Below are 13,235 nucleotides of genomic sequence, written 5' to 3'. Positions count from 1 at the left end.
GGGGGGAGTTTCCAGACCCTTGGAATCTAAAACAATCAATCCAAACCACTACCTCCAACCCCGGATCTGCCTATATTTTTTTATTTCAATCTTAACTCAAATTAATGACAAAGGAATGATGTAATTTGCGATGAAATGTCATATTCCTATAAATGGCTGATTAATCAGGACAAAGTGCTTTAATAACTCTGGTCAGTTATTTACAATGCCATTTGTTATTTTTGCCACTAGGTATTGTTTTGAAAAAGTCGGGAACTTTCAACAGCTTGGATCGACAACAAGAGATTGGCAAAGAAAACAACCTTTTTTTTTACGGCGCCAGGAATAACGGATATATATGTCATCACAATTCCTCATTTAAACAAGCCATTAATTTTCTATTCTTGTTGTCAGTGAAATAATGCAGATTTGGATTGAGTGTGTGCGGTATAAAGATGATACATAAAGATGAATAAACAAGGTTTGAAATAGACATATATCTAACAAAAAGGAAACAAAGGATATTGATTTAGATCGATTTTTCACACAATCATGTTTGCAGATAAAATGTAGGAATTACACTACAACTAAGAAACAAATCTGAACCAGTAATCGACAAAAAGAGACCTTTAGAATAGAGAAGACAACAACAAAAAAGAGCAGAAAACAATAAGAAAAAAAAATATGACATCAAGAAAGACGATGGAAGTATTTCTTAGAAATAGAAAACCAAGTATCATGACATAAACACAAAACGACAAAATATATTACAGCTTTGTCGCACAAAGAATACACAAGGACAATATATAACACGGCATCAGCAGTCAACACAACATAATCGATTCTCGAAGTCAATACAAAAAGGTAAAACACGAGGGTTTGAGGAGAAAATGAAACAAAAGGAAAGGCATGTGGAACCCCAACTACAGCCACAGGCAAGACCAGACGTTCCTGAAGGACAAGCGATACTGCACAATTTTTTTTTATTGTCAAATAGGATAGTGTGTCGGCCAACATGGATTTATGATACAGTTATAAAGTCTTTTAATCATTGCAGACGTATAGATCACGCAGTTGTAGATAAGGGTTACTGCTAATAATCGTACATTTTCTGTGTAGATTTGCGTGTTTCCGGTAGAAAACCATGTAGACGTAAATTTAACTTATTGATCAGCATGTTGCATTTATCTTAACAATTCTGATACTTAATCAAGGCCCAGGAATAGCAAATTTACTCCGATATGTAAAACTTCATACACGATTATTTTATGGCTGATATATTTCGACAGAGGAGAGGAGGTTAGTATGTAACCACTTAGGACAGGAACATGTATTCTCCTTCTGAGGACAAGAAAGTTAACAGTCGTTAAGTTCGTTTTTAAGTTTGGTAATGAGTTGTCCATTAATGCTGTAGCGTAGATAAATGGTCTTCGTTTTGTTAGTGAAGTGTCTATTATAGTTATAATTAAGTTTAATGCCTACAAAGTAAGCTAATGTTATTCAAACATGCCAAGTTCTAATTCATAATCAATATGCTTATTAAAACGACTGACAAAGTGACGAAAATTTTAAATGTAATAAAATAAATATTCTGTGATGGCATATTAATGAAAGTGTGAGTTAAATTTGAAAATAGCGATTTGACACAAATCCATAACGGTAATATCGCATTGATTTCGTTATAGGAAAGCTATTCTTATTAAAAGTACGTAATTAAACGCTAGGAGAAAACAAAAATTAAGTGCACGGGACATGTGTCGGATATTAAAATTTTATAAGCCATGCTGGAGGCCAGAATTTTGAAGTCGAAGTGTTCGGGTTAAAAGTGCGGCATAAAAGTTCGGAGCGAAAGCCAAATTAACACAAAACATGTGGAAAAGAGAATAGGTCACCGCAATTTTCGTTTTTGCCTCGATTTTAATGTTTGCAGCTTTGGTTGGAAAATGTGTGATTTCTTTGTTTGATGTGAAGGTCGACGTTATTGAATATGCCCTGTTGTTGTTACCACTGGCCTGGTTCTTGCTATCAAGACGTGACATTATTTGTATTTGACCTAGATGTCGTCGATGAAACAGAAGACGCTTATCTATCCGGAACACATGGTCTTTTACGCTTTGTACTTTTCTATTGTATCCGAGTCAATCTTTCTTTTGTTCACATTCTGTCCTTGTTTTATCGATTTTGAGTTCAAATTACGGTATTATTGACACTTCGGTATCTTCTCGTTGCTTTGTTAGTTTATAATCGATGGTTCTAATTTTAAATATATCTCATTTTCTGTTTAAGGTTAAATAAAGGGGGAAAACATAACACCGGATAAACGTTGCATAACATGCAGGTGAAATATTCCGACTCATACGAGAGGAACAAAAGCGAAGATAAATATAAATATGGAGGGCCATATTTGATACCAGTATGCAGACACGACTTGATCAGGACGATAACTTGTTACACATATGCAGTGATCGATGAATGCAGACAGTTATTTCACAGATAAGTGGGGTGTTTGTTGACGGGTGTATTACTAGCTTGTGATTAATCGGAACTGTTAAATCCCCTGCCATTAAACATGACGCCTGAACGCCATCACGGGGAGCGAGTATAAGTATCGACTATATCGGTAAATGGTCTCGAACCAATACTTGACGAAGCGTTGGACTACAATCAAGGTTGTCAATAAAAATATCCACACATACACTTATTCACGTCAAGAGTTGTTGTGGACAATCTAATCGAGAGAACGAGAGTATTAGTGCTGCGCGCGCGCGCGCTCGCTCGCACGAGTCGCGGCACATAGTTGTCAACCGGAAATTGCGATGACGTAAATGAAGATTATTTTATTGCCACTTTATAGAATCTGCCAAAGCGATAAAAATCGCACAGTGCGTGTATCAAATGACAAATCAATAGCAAGTGAGGATAAAAAATATGGATTAAACAAAAGCAGAAATGTCATTTTTTCTTAGTCTTATGATAAACTACTTGTCGACAACGGTATTATAAAATCAAATCAAAACTGACAATGAAATGCTTAAATTTCCTTTTAAGTTTAGCTTGATTGTAACCGTTAAACAACAAACAGATTTAGATGCCAATGGTGGCGTTACGATGATGTTCACAAATTAAAGTTAATTATTGAAAATTTCTATTGGAAAGAAAAACTACATGTTACACGATAGGGACATTTTAACGAGTCATCAGAGTGCATACTCGCAAACATATAAATATTAACTAATGTTGTAAACAAAACAATAAATGACGAGTGATAAATGTCTTTGTATATATACTACATATCGTTTTTAAGAATCAATACTGCTAATTTGAAATCGGTTTATTTTCTGTTACACATTTTAAACAAATGATATTCTTTAGTAAAACAAACAGCCGTCATGGCATTCCATTAAAACAAAACCGATCGAACTTTCCAATTAAAGTATCATCACATGAATTTTAAAAGCGATATTCTACAGTAAAAAATGTTATCGGGTTTAGAAAATAGGTTACGTTTGCGCTACATTACAAAACAAATCAAATAATCCGGTTATAAATGGCAATAACACCGATGTTTATTTTAATTTTTAGTGGTTTAGGAAATCAGAGCTTCATTCGGTTTGTGTAGATTTGATAGACAAAAGTCAGATGTCGTAAAATGACCCACGACGGATGCAGAAGACAAGTGTTATCAAACAAATATTTGCAGACGACCGATAATGCGCGGAAAATTGATATTTCAGTTAATGGAAATATAATCCGATTCGTGGATTCTGGTTGTAAATGTGTGTGCTTTAATAAGATGCAATCAGTCAAATCGTTGAAATGTGATATTCGAACAATTAAGTGAATCGCTTGTAAAATAGGATTATGAATACAAGGATATAATACACAAACACCAACTTGGGTAAATCAGTTATCGGACAAACGTCATATGCATGTCTTTTTATAAAAAATCGATATAACATCAGTTAAGTGATTTAAATAAATTATTTGCATGAAAAGCGAACAATTTTCCAAAATTAATTAAAACAATGTATGAATGACCGCAATCGCTATAGGTGGTCAGATGTAATAGGACAGGATGTCGCAAGCGCAATTTCAGATTCCGGCTTGGCAGCGCCTTTCTCGTAATAGAGACAAATGACTCCTAAGTAAGTTTTATCAAGAAGATATTACTCAGTGTTATCTATCGTAAGAGACATTACAGATTGCTCTGTCCGCTACCATTTCCGCTATGTATGATGGGTAAAGTAAAGGAATTCATCATACAATTGATTACCCTTTAATCTGAAGATTTGTCAACCATACTAAGAACGCTTATATTCCTCAAGGCACCCGATCATAACCCTAAAAATGACGGTTATGACCATTAAGGTAAAGACGGCAACTTCACCTTTTCGTCGCCATCAGTACATAATCATCAATGAACTATGGCCTCGAACACAACCACAAATAATATATGACATTTACCTTAAAAGCAAAGGATTCCCGAACATTAAATAAAATCTATACATCTATATAGCCTCATTGCCAGATATCAATGTAGTACCACCAAAGGAAGTCCCGAACGTAAATAAGTGAAAGGCTTTTTCTAGACGCCGGTGTGGCAATGCATCTCCTGTAATAAAGACAGATGGCTTCCGGATAGATTTATCTTGACCAGGATCAACCATATGAATGAGTGTTATCGCTTGAGACAACATAGGTTGCTCTATCCTCTCCCATTTCCGTTAAAGAATCTTGACCAGTGAAAGGGAAAACGTACCATTTTAGCATTTATATTTTCTGACGCCAGTATATAAGCAATCAACGAGGAGACCCATATAGAGGCCATCATAATTTTGTCGCCATAGAAGTTTTATCGGTACGCATTGACAGGTAAAGGAGGAACGCCAGTACACATCACGGTATCCTGACATTTCCAATGTCAACAACCCAAGCCATAAATTAGGCTTCGTTAAACATTAAAACCGTTTGTGAAATTCAGGATCATATTTGTTATAAACGACCTCCTGATCGTTCTCATACCAATTTTTATGTGTGGACAACGTATCATATCACTAACGATGTTGTCGACAGGCGCAATTTAATATGCGACTTAGACAGTTTATCAATTACAGTTAAACGTTTGTTGTAAGTAAACAACAATGGCAAAGGTTGATTTTATCGTTATGCCAAAGTTCCAATTTTTACGCAAGGTCTTATCGCAGTTTGACTCATTATATTCTTTGCATAACGAAAATTCTGACTGCAATATATAATCCTTAGCGTGTCAAGCTTTCGGTTTGTTTGGTTTGGTTTGGTTTTATATAGTTTAACGTCCTATCAACACCTAAGGTCATTTAAGGACGTGCCTCAATTTTTGTAATGTGAGTGCATGTGTTTATGTGTGCTGGAAACAGGCTATGTTGGTGTTATTGCCTCCTTTTCGATATTGCGTATATGATGCCTAATTAACCAAATTACAGTGCTGTCTCACTGAAATACCATACCGAAGGCACCCAGCCTAGGTTTCCGTCCGGTTAATTAAACTGCACCAGGTGAACCAATTGTTTCCATTTCGCTAAATGCTGAACGTTAAGCAGGGAATAACGAGTATCATTTTTAAGGACTTTGGTATGTCCCGGAATGTGGACCCATTGACTTCCTCACCTTAGCGAACATTCAGCTTTGAAAACAAAAGTAAGGTATCGCCATGTAAATCTTTTTGGCATCATAAAGACGGTGACCATGAATTGAGGGAAAGGTAAAAAAATAAGCAAAATGGGACTTTACATTTGTCAACGGGAAACCAAGTTGGCAAATGGAATGAGTGGGCACTATATCGAGGTTTTACTGTAAATATATCAATTTGTTAAGTATATACGAAGCAAATTCAGGAAACTAAACACCGACATCAATATGAAATTACATTGCATCCAATAACCTATAAATTTGACAAAAAAAAATGCTTGCACAAAATAGACCTGAGGAGCCAAGCTATGAGAGAAAAAGAAAACTATCTCTTGTCACGGACGGCAGGGACAAGAGGTTACACTTCAGCGTACGATCATTATTACCTCAGGCACGGCAGCAAACGGCGCCGTGTCGTGAATATTTCATGTTTTCAGACTTCAGAAATGACAAGAACAGAAAAAAGACAAGTACTTTTAAACCCACAGAAAACCAAAACATGATGTCGTGTGTGTAGTTAAGGGGCACAGTGCGACTTGTCAGATGAATATATATTGAGAAAATAATTGGAAGATATAGATGTTGAGATATTTACTTTGATAGGTGAATACGCGAAGCTGGGTTCATATAATGTCTTCTAGGACAACTCTCCTCTAGTGATTTATAATAAACACGCAATTTGTAGTTTTAGCATAGACATATAAAACGGATCACATACGTGTATAGGCAATTTCATTCAACTGTGGGACGGCGACGTGCATGTGTAGCAATTCCCAAATGCACATGTCAACGTGATTGACGTCATAATGAAATGACGTAGAATGTGTTGTGACGACATTCATGCTCACACTTGCCTTTGACATTAGCCAACCAACTTCGCAGTTCTACTGTTAAAGTGAAGGGTCTATCAAGCTGATACCCTCCCTTAAAATGTTTTAAAGTTGGGAGTATTTGTTGGGTTAAAATCAATACAGTTTTAACTACATATCGTCACAATATCGAATGTTAGTCATAGTAATGTGACCTGCTTAGTATTTTCTATATTTACTGAACATGGTTTATTAGAATTGTTCCGAACTTGGTAAGCGTATTGTTCGAGCTGCCTTATAGACCCGAGGTAAAGATGTTCAAATGACATTTCTGAATAAATGACCATCACTTTTCTTAAATTGGAGACATTTTTTGAACATTTCAAAACTATTTCATCTTGATGTGTATTCAATGTAGCTATTGATATTAAGAACCGTCACACAGAAAATGTCGATATCGGGTAAATATTTGTGTGTTGCTGTAGGTATCTAATTATAGACAATGGACTTTGTTGTTGTAATTTATCACAGCTTCTACTGTATTCAAATGTATAAAAAAAATGGGAAAAGGCAGCAGCTTCATCAGCAAATATTTTTCTTATAGATAGTGGTGTATTTGATTTATCAATGTCAACTAAACATTTGAGTTGATAACCTTGTCGTACTCCAGCTATGATACAAAATTCTCAAGACAAGATTGGAGTTATTTATTTCAAAACTACACGCTTCTTTCTGTTTTATGAAAAAAATCCTTTAACCTAAGTTTTATCACGGTCGGCAAAGGTATTTCCGTGTTTGTTTCGAGAGCCCATGATATACTAAGGTGAAGATCTATGAGTTATTGTGTAGTGGTATAATTAGATCGTGATTTTAAAATGAAATGATCACTAAATGGACTTAATATTTTATTATAGAAATTTCAAGAATTCCTATAAAAGTGAGGTTTGGCTAGTTGGAATCACATTTTAGCAACAAAATCAGTTTACAATGATTAATACTGAATACTTAAACCTTTGATATCAACAGTTAAACATCTAGATATTACGTAATATCAATCAAGTGGATTTTATGATTCAAGCAAAATGAGTTATATTTGACAAGCACAATAACAAACGCACACTGGCGTACAATTGAACTGAACGCGCTTGAGAATTTTATAGAAACATTTCACATCAATGAATATGTGCGCTTCATTGGTCAATCAAACATCCAATTAACGCCGAAAACTATTGAGAAAGAAAACTACTTTCTCAATTCAGTTTATGTCATCAGCGAGAACGGAAGATTAATCGCAAATGTAATTGAAAACAACTGTCTACTTGATTAAAGTAAGAGACACGAATGCGTTTTAAGATTAAATCTTTGAAAACAATCTAGAGAAAACACCTTAGGAAGTCGACTAATTTTTTTCATTATTCACCACGTTCTATCTACTCTGCACTTTGATGACGGTATTGTTGTTTAAAATAAACCATTAGCCTCCTTTTTAATGGGACGAATTTACCTTACCGTAAGCGATGGTAAGGCTTCAGCGTTCTTAAATTAAAAACAAGAGGTCTTTGGAATTCTGAAATACATCAGTTTGCCAGCAAAACTATCTCCGATTCCTGAAAATCGCCCCCCCCCCCCAATTTGTCGCCCCAACTTCCGTCCAAGGAAACTACCGCCAACTACAAACTTGTGTTTGGAAATAAAGCAGAATAAATCCCTTGTAAAGGTCAATATCAAGTGTCCAAATGTCGTGGTGTCGATATTTGGCTATGCCGATAAGACAAAACATTAAACTTCATAATGAATGCTGATAGACAATGACACCTGCTTTAATCGAACACTACCAGTTTGTTTTCCTACATACATGCTTCTGGATTTGTTTAAATTAGGTGTCATTGTACTTCTCATCAAAGCTCCAGGACATCGATAATAATTACCTGTATGCTTTTCTATAACATTCACCGAAGAGTGTCTAAATTCAGCTTTTTACCATGCACACGCTGTCGTCTGCAGGCGCTGCTAATCTCTTTGGCGGGAATCACGCGCGGCATGGAGTCTGCTGCTGGCATGCGAAACCTGAAACAAAGACAATAGGTTTACCAGAATAGCTGGAATTGTGTAGGAGGTGCCTGGGACAGCCGACTCCGGACGTTCGCATAGCAACCGTTTACAGAAAGCTGGTATTCTCGTCAGTTTGTATACTTGCTTCTCTTGCTGTGCTGTTAATTGCATTAACAACATTGTATTTTGACAAAAACAAAAATATAAAACAAAATTGGTCTCATTTTAGCTAAACGCCACTGGGACCAATATGAGCACACGAGCTAAACCTTTTAAAGAATTGTAGTGTTTGTGTTTACTTGCCTTTATGTCTGCTGATAGGACTTTGAATGGACGGATCCCGGTTTTTCAAGCTTTAACGTCAAAGGGAGGTAATTTGTTTCTAATTTCCATTTGCAAGAAGTTAATATTTTATGAGAAATATCGTTTCTATTGCCGAGTTTGGTCGCGTTTTAGCTAAACGCCACTGGGACCAATATTAGCACACGAACTCATCTTTATTTTTATTGCATTGACAACACTTAAGGTTGGTTGACTATCCTGCACCCATCTCAACTTCCTGCAGTATCTGACCATACGTTGATACATACATATGTAGGCGGAATCATTCAGTATTTCTATCGATAGGCAAAACAGACCTCCCTACAAGACATGAGGTTGAGTGACAGGGGAAATGAAGCAAAATGACATAAATGTCAAAAACATTCTTGAGTGTTTAAGGTACTGTTCATTCGATAATAATCTATATCAACGTACATATTTTAGCGGTGACTTAATTTTAGCGCTCAATTATGACTGAATATTTCTGTATATTGTTATCTATAGCATGCTTTTCTTTCATCAATGCGCTAATCTGTTAAAATTCGACAATGCGCTAAACTTTGAATGCGCTAAAGTAAGTTCGCTTACAGTACATCATACTGATAAACATAACGTTTATAAGAGATAATAAGCAAAATATGTATAATTGTCGCATTTTTTCTTTTTAGAATCTCAACTCGCCAAATCGAATTAAAATGGAATTCTACATTATCACTTATACTCTTCATGTCAAACTTTCCATACAACTAAATCCACATGCAAAATATTTCCTTTAATTTTGATAACAAGTAAATTACTTTTTATTTATCACCAAATTAATTTTGGAAAATACATAGAATTAACATAACACACAAACTGGTTATAGTACCTTTAAAATTTGTTAATAGTCACAGTATTCCAAAATAAATTACACTGCATCGTACAGCTGCTGCGTCCTTCTGGGACTCATCGATGTTGCTAGAGGCCGAATAGCTGGAAATATAAATTGGTCTAAACTACTGTTGAAATAGAAGTTGGAGGTTCGTTAACCCCTTTATTTATGAATAACAAAATTTAAACAAGTACTGGTTAACAAAAGAATAAACATCATTACTTACTATTGCTTATATCCATAACGTATCTCCTTTTTCACTATGCTATGATAGAACATAAACCTACACGAATGTTAAGATGCGCGCAACACAATAATAAACTCGTAAAATGCAGTTTGTGCATAGTAAGCATTCTTGTAGGTTATAACGTGGGAGAACAGCATGAAACAGCTTCATTCTATTTTTGACACTTTCTCACAATCAGAAACAACGAAACAAACGAATGTCAAGGGTGAGCGCCGTAACCTGATTCTATGTTCACGGTTCTCGGCGACAAAATACCGGGATAACCTAGTTTATCACCACATTTAGTGTTAAGCTACAGTACAAATAACACTGTAAACATCATTATTACGAGCGATTGATCTGTGGCACGAGGTTTCCTCGTATCACCTACTGGTTTGGGGTTTTACATCGACTTAATGCATCTAGGCGAGAGACATCATGTAAAGATATCAATATAGTACAGAAACAATAAGCTGCTTATATGAACACGGTGTCCACGACTGATCAAAATCGACTCTAAATTGCCTAACACTGAAATATCCTACCTTGGACAAGAAAGCATAATTTCCATTCTATCACATAAAACTGACAACAGGCTTATTAGGGATTCAAAAGAAGGCACCAACGGAATAACGAGTAGACAGTATGCGGAATAACGAGTAGACAGTATGCGGAATAACGAGTAGACAGTATGCGGAAGAAAAAATATCTACTGCTTCTATTTGGTTTGTCCGTGTCTCCTAAGTAGGAGATAAAGCACAACACTCCAGATTGGGTAGAGGTGACAATATTAGTCGCCGCATACGACAATGCAGTGGGAAACTGCAGGTCAATTTCTTCCCCGAACATGTAAATCAAAAGGTGATCAAAAGAGACTCAGAGATCAAAGTAGAGAAAAGAAATAAACGACAGGTATTTCAACAGGGAAAACAATATATTCGTTTCATGAGTATTTACAAAGTAAAGCATTCGTAAGAAACACGTTCGTATATAATGACAATATTTATTGGTTTATAGTGGCATTGCATTAGCACTAATCATGCATGGCATTGTCAAGTCTTGGCAGGGGCCAAATAGTCGTCTATTACCTGCAGGAGATTCTTGACGTAAGACAAAAATAGAAATAACGAAATATCTGAAGGCAAAATAATGCACATACTTGCCATTCCATTGCTTATAGTTTTGCAGTTGCAGAGTGGCAACGAAATACTTATATTTACCGGAAATGTTTTGTTGTTGCATTAAATAGTTACTATCTGTACAGAGACCTTTCTACTCCAATATATATACAGTCCTGGTAGCAGTGTACAGTAGAAATGGCCCGACTCTGATAAACAAGGCACATGTCGAGGAAATGTAAACACAGCGGATTTACCCTACACAACACATGTATACATATTTGTAAACTGCATTACATTTACAATACATATAAAGTACTGAGAAGTGTATAAACCTCTTTTTTCTATGTATGTCACTTGTGTGAAAACCATGGTTAACACATCAAAAATTACCAAAAAATGGCAAAAATTGCTATTTTTAACCCAAAATTTGACCACCGCAACTAGTAATTTTTTTCCTAAGCTCTGTCTGAAATTAAAGATTACCTACCTGGTTGCAGAATTATCTGGGTCCCAGTAAAGTTGTAAAACTTGATTTTTTGCAATTTTGCGTCGTGTGCTGTTGTCAAAATTTTACCTCCTGTAAAGCTAGCTTTTCATGTGTACCTGTTTCTTTTTTACAAATGTGAAGCTCACATATCCCACTTCATCATGCTTATACCAATTTTAGTACAGTTTTCTTTTTATATTTTTTTTACATATCATTATACAGGGGTTAGCCATTTAACAAAAATAACACCCATGGCCACAACCCTCTACTGTACACTGCTACCCCTGGGATACAAACAAATTGCCCTCTGTTCATGTCCGAGTTATTATCTACTGTACAGTCAGGAAATCGATCAGACCACGCCCACTCCTTACGCAGAATGCCAAAACACTTAAATTTAGATGTTTTCGTACAGCAGCTAAATAGATAAGCACCTTTCATATATGCGACCTTACATAATAAGGGCGTGTTTTGCAAAGCTTCAATTTGTTGTTGGTTCAATATTTCGCAGATTTATACAATAAACGTAATTAACATTATTATCATTCTTTTGATTTATATTTTATTATCAATTCCCGATCAGCAACTCTAAAGGTATGACAAATATTTCACTGGATTTATTATCTTTGTAAAATGACGACTGAAAAAGCAGAGAAATTAACAGCCATACAAAAAAGGAACTATATAAAATACATAATTTTACGAAAGAACCTTTTCAACGTGCTGATATGTTATTTTTAATCACTAATTTTTAAGTAACGCTTTGAGTAAAACAGAGTTACTTTTTTTAGGATGCAACAAGACCCATAGACTTGTAAAGTGTAAATATCGGTGAGTTGTAGGGGTGGTTTCGTTTTTAGGTATAAGTGGCAACCTGTTTCGAACTTCTAAACATGCTTCGTACAAAGTCTCAGGAGGTCGTTGCTGAAAACATTTTCTCGTCCATGTCTGGTGTTTATATATGCAATAGAAATTCAAACAAGTTAGGGTCGTCGCTATTGGTTCGTCAAGGTGCAATGATAATTCGAATTCCCGATTGACACGCTGTGCATAGTCTATAGCTTCTGACACGCGACTCGGCAAGTACGAGTGGAGTCGTCGACTGATTAATAATGTCTATTGATACAAATTGTGTTTTTGTAAATGTATTTTGCTTTAATTATTTATTTGGCTTTTCGAGCTTATGCTGGTGCAATAATTTATTGATAACGCTAACTATAGAAATTCACGTTTTTCGAAGTTCATTTGCTTAAGGACGAAGCGCTAATTGATAATTGCGCTGAGAAATCAGGTGTAACTTTGAGCGTCAAAATATAAGTGGAGTAATTAAAGTTATTTCGGAAAATTCGCCTGTTTCATGAATAAACTTGGAGGAAACCGAATATGCCAGCTCTATTCTTCCTTAATCTCAAGATGTTAGAGTTATTTGAGGCCTCCTTAAAGAAAGGATAATGTATGTGCCCTTTACTGAGGGACATGTAAGATACCAACATTTGTTGACTGTTCTGATTGCATGTCCTTCTCGTCACTGAATGTTCTGTATCAATCACGTTAATCATACGATCTATAAGGCCAAAGTAATGACAAGGAACATCAAGCTAGAGGACAAATAAAGAAACATTTCACCCCGATTCTCCTTCACGCAATCCCCACCCTCTCGAACATAATCCTTGTGAGCTAAAACAACAGTAAAGAACAACAA

General features: G+C 35.7%; 1 protein-coding gene across 1 annotated transcript in view; it reads right to left on the bottom strand.

Annotated features, from left to right (window-relative positions):
• Nucleotides 1-13,235, bottom strand: part of LOC110443638 — a 74,226-nt gene that overhangs the window by 52,162 nt on the left and 8,829 nt on the right. Inside the window, exon 2 of the mRNA XM_021487979.1 lies at nt 8,384-8,522. The gene's annotated coding sequence lies outside the window, so the exon portion shown is untranslated. The remainder of the gene's footprint in view (nt 1-8,383; nt 8,523-13,235) is intronic.

This window comes from Mizuhopecten yessoensis, unplaced genomic scaffold (assembly GCF_002113885.1).
Source record: "Mizuhopecten yessoensis strain PY_sf001 unplaced genomic scaffold, ASM211388v2 scaffold716355, whole genome shotgun sequence".
Lineage (NCBI taxonomy): Eukaryota > Metazoa > Mollusca > Bivalvia > Pectinida > Pectinidae > Mizuhopecten > Mizuhopecten yessoensis.
The sequence above is the reverse complement of the archived record's forward strand: the minus strand, read 5'-3'. Positions and strand labels throughout refer to the sequence as shown.